The 8338-nt window shown below is 38.8% G+C and overlaps 1 protein-coding gene across 2 annotated transcripts in view; it reads right to left on the reverse strand.

The window, feature by feature from the left end:
- The window catches only part of IMMP2L (inner mitochondrial membrane peptidase subunit 2), a 405869-nt gene extending 397793 nt beyond the window's left edge, over window positions 1-8076 (reverse strand). For both annotated transcript variants that reach the window (XM_077178940.1, XM_054632272.2), the window contains exon 1: window positions 7918-8076. The gene's annotated coding sequence lies outside the window, so the exon portion shown is untranslated. The remainder of the gene's footprint in view (window positions 1-7917) is intronic.
- Between the last annotated feature and the right edge of the window lie 262 nt (window positions 8077-8338).

Consider the following 8338-nt stretch of genomic DNA (forward strand, 5'->3'; position numbering starts at 1 on the left):
TACAAAGTAAGCCATCTGCATATTTGTCACTAGAATTCTTTATAGATATTAACAGCTTTGCAATGACAGGCAGGATCTGTCTTCTGAGACTATTACTTCTGACATTCACCTTCAAAAGGTTTTAATTTTATTTTTTTTAAGTGGAAATATTTCATCATCTGTGACTTGCTCAAAGTTTAAATTTTCACACTGCTTATAATTCAGGCATTTTCTTTCTGAACATTTCATGAAAACATTTTCAATTTGCACCAATCACTTACAAATAATTTGAAATAGGTTATGAAACAGAACAAAAACCTCAACATTTCAAGACAAAAGCTATAAGGATTTACTCTCAGCTTATAATTTAAGAACTGGTTATTAGACTCAATCCACCAAAAGAAACTATTGCCTCAACCAGTAAAGCTTTACCTTTGGAAAATATGCCACCTAAAAATAAAATCTCTAAAAATCAGGGTTTTGTCCACCTTTTGACTACATTATTGCCTACACCTTAATACTCTTCTCTCAAACTATTTACTTTGAACTTTGCATCTCGAGTTTTGTGGCTGGAACTCTACTTCTCTGCTATGAGGTCTGGCATCTCAGACCTCCTCCGCTCTAATAGCAATGCCAGCCACAAAACCCCATTTCAAGACTTTACACACAAATATATTCACCATGTTCTCCAGAGTAACTTGAGCAGGAAAACACTGTCTGACGCATGTATCACAATACGGCTGATTTAAGAATAGTTTTTAAAAACTCAGAAATCAAACTTTACTTCTCTTAAAATTCCTCAAACATCTTTTTCATTAATAATGAAACATGAATCCTGTCTACTGAATCCATGGACAGATATTGTCATAAACCTCCTACAGAAGCCCCATGCTAGTATCTACAGAAAAATCCAGAATCTGAAGAGAAGTAATTGGTCAGACAATCCACAGGAGACCAACCATATGCTTCCTAGAACTACAAGCTAATTAATAGTGACAGAGAATCTAGCAGTCAGGTTAAAACTGCTAAGACAAAATGCTTCTTTCTCAGTACACCACTTGGACAAGGCAACACCAGCAGTATTAAGCAGCTGTGGACAACACTGGGAATTAAAGTCTTACTTTTCTGGGTTTGAACACATGTAGCATTACATGGCACAATATAAAAAAAATGAGGGGAAAAGCACCAGCAGCATCCCAACAAGCAATCAATTTGCAAAGCCACCAAAACCAACAACTTATGTGCTCAAGGACTTCTCTACTTGTCCCGAATTTTTTCCTCTCCTCCCCTCTCCTCTTGGTAAGAGATCAAACCACTGGTTTCATCTTCCCTGTACACCAAAATGATGAGTCCTTCATTCATAATGATGAGCTACATTCTGAACTTTTCCTGGTTCCCCATCTCCCACAGCAAAGGACAGTTTTTCCCCATAGCACAAACTGAGCCACTCAGCAGAAGCCTTTCTTCCCAAAAGACATCAAACACTTGCACACACATTTCAAACAGATTGAGAAGAACTATTTAAAAACAATCCATCTATAACCTTAAGTCCTTTCATACAACAAAACATTTTCAACACATAGCTAAGTTACTACACATCAGTATCTGACTTAACAGTGCCCACATTTTTGCCAGATCTGCTTCATAAACTTTCCCCTCTAAAAAGCACAAACGAGGAAATGCTCGAACATGCAGAGTTCCCATGCAACTGTTGACAAAATAGTTCACCACCCAACTGCCAGTAAATGGGAAGTTTCCCCTCACTCTTTCCATACAAGGAGCTTCAAGTTGTCTTGCACTGCCACAGGGGAAGGGCAGCAGAAAGGCAATTTGCAGCATTACCTTCTACCAGTAACTGGACATGTGAATGGATAAATTCACCTGATAATACTGCTGGATTAAAATGTTCAGTGTTGTTTTTTCTTAAACTTTGATGGTTGTAGGAGAAAAGAAAGGGAAAAAGTAATGATAAGCATTTACTGCACTCACAAGAGAGAATTTAGGGCAGTAAAGGGTAGACACAAAAACGACCCTTAAAAGAAAAAAATTCTGGTTGGAGTTTTTTTTATAAAGAAAACATAAGATAGTCATCATTCCTGAAGATAATATTCTGCTCTTAGAGATTTCTAAAATATCTGTAGATTTTAAAAGCATCATATTTCTGGAGTGAAATTCTGAAATACAGTGCAGTGTCAGGTTTACGATGACAGGTTTAAATGCATGTCAGTGAGGCAAGCCAAGTATTGTTTGCTGAAAAAAATAATTTCCCTAACACATATTTCTGTATCTCTGACCAAATTGACACCTTGAATAAGATCAACAAATCACAACACTTAAAAGATGTGGGGGGAAAAAAGGAAGTAACATAACCAAATACAAAAAAACCAGAATAAAATACTTTCGAGATGCATACACTTTTCAGCACCTCTAAGTTACACTTGGTTTAGGGAAAAAAAACCCCACAGAATAACTCAGTAGAACTGACAAACTTCAAACCAACAACCTTGAAAACTTGTTTGAACTGGAAACACGGACAAGAAAAATCCAAGATCAAAAATGCTAGCATATAGCAGGTCAAAGCATTAAGAATTTCACATTGTGCAGCTCAGAGATTAAGGCAGATGGAGCACAGCATTATCCAGACTGAAGTATTTGGTGCACAAAAGGTCCAGGGATTATAATGAGCCCCTCATGGGTACTACAACATATGGAGCAGAGATGCTATTTAGATAGCTCTCTATGTATAAAATGTTTATTTTTTCTTACACTTGCCTGCATGTTAGAAGACACTGTTTATCACACAGCCTGCAGAAAATCATCAAGTAATTCAGAAAGCCCCAGGTTACAATATATTTGCAAACCTAGGTACTTAAAAATTACCCACAGAAGTATGATAGGAAAAATAGCTGTAAAAACAAGGCATTAGCAGTCATCCGCAAAGGAAATAGAATGGCCCCTGATGTGCTTCTACAAAAAAAGTGAGGGAACAGGAAGGAGGGAATTACAACCTCTATGCAAAACAAGTACCCCATCAAGACTGCTACATTAGTGTGAAATTATCTATTTGATCTTGTTCAGGAATTAGTAACTATATGATATATAGTTCAAGAATCCATTGAAACAACCAACTTCTCTGTCAATCAAAATATGCATTTTTAAATAAATCAATTGCACCACATAGAATTCAGGATATATGGTTTGAAAATAAAGAAGACTTTCATAACAAAAAAGTCCTTAACACATGAATAAGCCCAATTTTATTGTGTCCTATAAAACATAAAACTGAGGACAAAAGCTTTTGTTTTAAGACTGTTCTAATTTGAAGATGAGGTTGTACCTGGCTTAATCACCATGATTAACAGGATACCATTCAGTATAAGAATTTGTGTGATCTTTTTAACACACTCTTTTTCTACAATCTTTCATGATACAAGGCCAGAGCTAAATACTGCCATGCAGCCTGAGCCTAATTTCCCATTTTAGTTTTACATTTCCGTAATTTTTATATTATAGTGATTACTGTAAGGGTACAAGTATGCAGAGTTTTTAGTAGGCTGATTTAACTCATATATATTTATCCAAGTACAGGCTTGGACATGATGGTGATGAATGCCACAGAAGAATCAAAATAGACTAGCCCATAAGTTTTCAGTTAGAATAATCAATATAGATCAGTGCATTTAAGTTTTCATATAAAAATCCTATCTAGTTCCAGAAGAAGCTCTCATTTATCCTTCAATAAAGCCAACTCTATCCTGGTATTATTCCACTACCGTGGTAACATGTCTATTCAATTAATGTATTTATATTCTGCACAGGTTTTACTCATCCTATTCCTTCATCATATTACTCTCTCTCCCCCAGCACACAGACATGAAAGAACACCCCTCGATTTTGAGTTTGGAAATATCTCAGGTCATGGAAACAAATGTTGTGTTACTGAAGAAGAAAATCATAAACTAATCTGCAATTTCAGCAACTGCACACGTATGCTCTGCTGTTCTTTTTTCTTTTCTCTAAATTAGTCTTTTTGTTCTGAGACCCAGATGTTTTGCTTGTTCCAAATACAAAGTAGGAGATTTTGTTAGTTTCAACTCCATTTTGTACAATTTTCTTATGCCTTTCCTTGAATTCAAGCAATTACAATTTCCATGTAATAGCTCTCAGCCCTATGAAATATGTAGAATTTTTCCAGTATACCACAGTAAAGAAAAACAATAATAAAAATCCATTTTTCTAATCTTCTCAGTGCTGTAACATACAGAGAAGTTCCCAGAAGCAGACAAAACCAGATCAACCATAATGAGCTTTCAGTTCACAAACCAAATAGAACAATAACCATCAACATAATCAGTCATAGAATTATTGCTGGGGGAAAAAAGTCAGTCTAATGTGGAACTGATTCTTCTTTTAATATACTATTACTATATCCCATCACTGGGATCTATGTCATGTCAAAGGCTTAGTTGATGTGTTGGTTGTAACTGGAAAGAAATTCATATTGCTTATACTTAGAAATTAATTTTGTGTTTCAAGTACACAGATTTTACCCTAATGGACAATCTTGTACTTCCAAACAGAACATTTTACTGTTCAAATATAAGCAAAACTAGAAGAAAACACAGCTGTAGATCAAAGTTACTCTCAGCAATCAAATTAACAACTAGCTTAGGATGGCAAGTAATCAGCCATCCCTTAGCTCTGACAAGTTATTCAGGATTCCATTTTATACACACAAGCATCAAGGATAGAAATTACAATTAAAAACATTAGCAATTGTTACAAATCAGATTTTTTCCCAGCACTTAAAACTTCAGATGTAATGAAATATCTTCCAAGTACTAGCACACAGGTGACTGGCAGAGTACCAGTCCTTCTAACATACAAGTTACAATATTTGGGTTTATTCATGTTCCTGCACCTTCAAAGAAACTAAAGATCATTAATATATACTGTAGATAAAGGAAAGTACTAAATTACATTGATTTTTGGAACTCACTTAAGAGAGCAACATAACACATGTTCAGCTTCTTACAACTGGAAGTTTTGTGTTGCTTTCAGCCTAAGGATTCAATGCCAGCAACCAAAGTTAATTGTTTAAATTAAAGTGTCCTTTGCAAATAACTACCAGCTGCTGCTATGTTTTGCTCTCAAGTAGACTGCATAAATGAGGAGTTACTTTGAAACTTACTGAATTTGTAAATTATATTTACAGTAAACAATATCATAACCTTTGAATTTCAATGAATTTGTGCATTCATCTAGTCAACTCTTTGGATTCTTTCAAGCACCATTGAACTGTGATGTTAGTTGTGGTTATCCAGAACCAAATTTAGGCAAAAACAAGACAACAAAAAAGAGGAAATATTTATTTTTCACCAAAATATATAACTTCAAGTATTCAGATAACATTCAATGAACAGCCTAAAAGTAAGAATAACAGCACTCAGCTTCAAGCATTAATATCATCAGAAACAAATTCTTCTAAAAGATTTTGCTTTTGGATTAAGAAGTTTCATATGGAACAGGGAAGGTTCTTCTAGCCTAATAGAAAGTCAAATGAATACAAGAACAAATTAATAGAAGAAACTAGAGTCTCAGCTATGAATCTTTAAAGCATGCCAGTATACACTGAGTATGAGGGCAGAATAATGACTGAAAATAATATCTATTATGGTATGAAAAAATGATGCCAAGAGAAAGAATAGAAAATTCTTTTACTATTTGAAAGGTATTTTCCATTTTCATCATACTTCACAAAAATAACTACCTCTCCCACAACTACTGTAAAAGCAGCTTTGTGTATCCTTGTTCAAAGTAGGGAAATTGGGACTGACTCCTCGACAGAAAATTCCCATGAAACCCAGCAGTAAAACCCAACGAATGAACTACTCACCATCTACTGTCTAAGGAATAGTAATAAACTAAATGTATAAACTAACACAGAAAATTATGCCTTCAAAAATAATTGCCTTTATTTTAACCACTCATGTTTTATCCTTGAACTCTAGAGGTCACTGTGGGAGTTGTTAAGAGCAGACCTAGGGTACTCCATCATTCCCCACCATATTGATTTTGAGTCTGGGATTCTTGATAACTTAAACTGCCTTGTAAGTTTCTCAGGTACCAAGAATAAGCAAAACAGCTTAACAAGCATAAGGATATGGATTTCCAGAAACAGATGAAATCTATGGCACCCTAGTCATCTTATAAAGATCTCACCACAAAATTACAACTGTGACTGTGAAACCCTTTGAATCTTCAAATTATTGCTAGCATGCTTAAAATATTATTTTCAGAGATGTGGATATCACCTACTATTATACCACATGTATAGTTATTTATCAACAGTTCCAGGAGAAAATGTATTTTGGTAAAAACATACACATTAAATAAAAGAACCTGTATTTTTTAAAGTAAATTAAAGACTCCTGATAATCTTCCAAATACAGTAGTTAAAAATGTTAAGTTTTTTTTACAAATGCATATGTATTCCGTTACAAAGCTGCATATTGGAAAAAGTCTAATTCTGAAGTTTTCTAGAGGAATTATTTCATTTAACCTGAAAATCCTCAAGAGGTTCTGTCTTCCTAGTATATTTTGTTGACAATTTTGATTTTCTTCCTAGACCAACAGTGAACAAGTATGTGTGGCATCTGCTTTTAGGAGAGAAAAAGAAAATAAAAATGTAGTGGTACAAGAAAGTTATTTAGAGGGATATGTAAAGCAGCTTTGCCTATTCTGGTATCTTGGTGTGCTCAATGAATTCCAGTTCCACAGAACCAGAATGGTAATTAACAAAAAAAAAAAAAAAAAAAAGAAAAAAAAGAAAAAAAAAAAAAAGGTAAAACTTCAGTGATGGAATACCGGCTAATTAAAACATTTTACAAAGTTAGAGTCTACTTGTTCTTCAGCTGCACTTTTTCTATCTAAGGTTTTTGCCAACTTTAAAAAAGTAGGAACACCAGAGAGACATGTCTAGGAACTAGCTGAATCTCTTCAGCTTCAAGCACTGCAGTCTTTATACACAGAAGCATTTAACTAAGAACAGATTGTAGGACAAGCACCAGACGTGGAAAAGCAGCCACTTTAGGACAAGTTATATCATTATATCATTATAAGCAAACAAACAAACATGAAACACAACAACAAAAAATTCTGTCTCAGATGTCCAGGCTGTAGGGTAGCAGGAAAGCCACTCCATCAGGCTACCGGAGAACAGCCATTAACAGTAGTCCTCATAGGACAAATACAAGATGTGATAGAAGTTTAATAAAGCAGAAAATAAAGCAGATAGAAGTTTAATAAAGCAGCTGCATTTAGTCCAGGGCCAAGCGCCGTGCACAGCACAAGTCCCAGTTGCAGACATGATGCCAAGGAACGGCAGTAGAACCCCGGAGTCGCTTCCAAGCCCACTCCCCCGCCAAAGCCACGCCGCCTTCCACCGGCAACCGGGCACGGCCGCCTGCCGCACCACCTCTGCCAGGCAGAGGGCGCACAGAGCAGCGGTGTTTCTCGCTATTGACTCGGCCGGTTCTGTTTAATCCAGTCCCTTCCCACGGGAAATAGCCCTCCCGGTAATCTGAGGGGTGAAGAAGGGAGGGATCGCACACGCGACTGGCGGCGGACAGGCGGCCGCGACCGCCATCAGCGAGCGGCGCTTCCGCCGGCCCGGCGGGGCCCGCCCCGGGGAGGCGGGGCCGGGGGCGGGGGCAGGGGCGGGGCAGGGGCGGCACCGGCTGCGGGCGCGAGCTCCCGGCCGGGCCTGCCGCGCGGCGCCTGCCTGTCCCCGCCGCCGCACCCTGAGCCCCCTCTGCTCACGCCCGTCCCCGCTCCCTCCTCCACCAGCGGGCTCCCCGGCCCCTTCCCCGCCCCGGCTCTCCGAGCCCGCCCGGCTCCCGTGGCTCCGCCCGGCTCCCGGCCGCTCCCGCCGCTTACCCTTTGCTCCGTTCCGCGGGGGGGCGGGCCGCAGCCGGCCGCGTCACGTGACGCGCGGGCGCGGGGCCCGCGGTGCTCCCGGAACGGCCGCCTCGGGCCGCCTGAGGGGCCGCGTCTGCCGCCGCTGCACCGCGCGGCCTGGCGGGCTCGCCTTGTGCCGCACACAGGGCAAGGCAGGCCCTGCACGGGATAAGGTGCTCGGCCTGGTCCTTTTTCAGCCCCCCTAGTTACAGTTTGAGTCCCCTAAAAATTGAGGATGCTGCATTGCAGTGGCTGTTTCCCTTCAGTGAGGATAGATATTCATATACATAAAGATATACTCTTGTGGCCATTTTTTGGCAATTGGACAACAATAAATCTCTTTCGATATTCATATGTGTGAAAAGTGCATATTATATGGCTCTACGCAGATATTTACTAT

This window comes from Agelaius phoeniceus, chromosome 5 (genome assembly GCF_051311805.1).
Source record: "Agelaius phoeniceus isolate bAgePho1 chromosome 5, bAgePho1.hap1, whole genome shotgun sequence".
In the NCBI taxonomy this organism is placed as follows: domain Eukaryota; kingdom Metazoa; phylum Chordata; class Aves; order Passeriformes; family Icteridae; genus Agelaius; species Agelaius phoeniceus.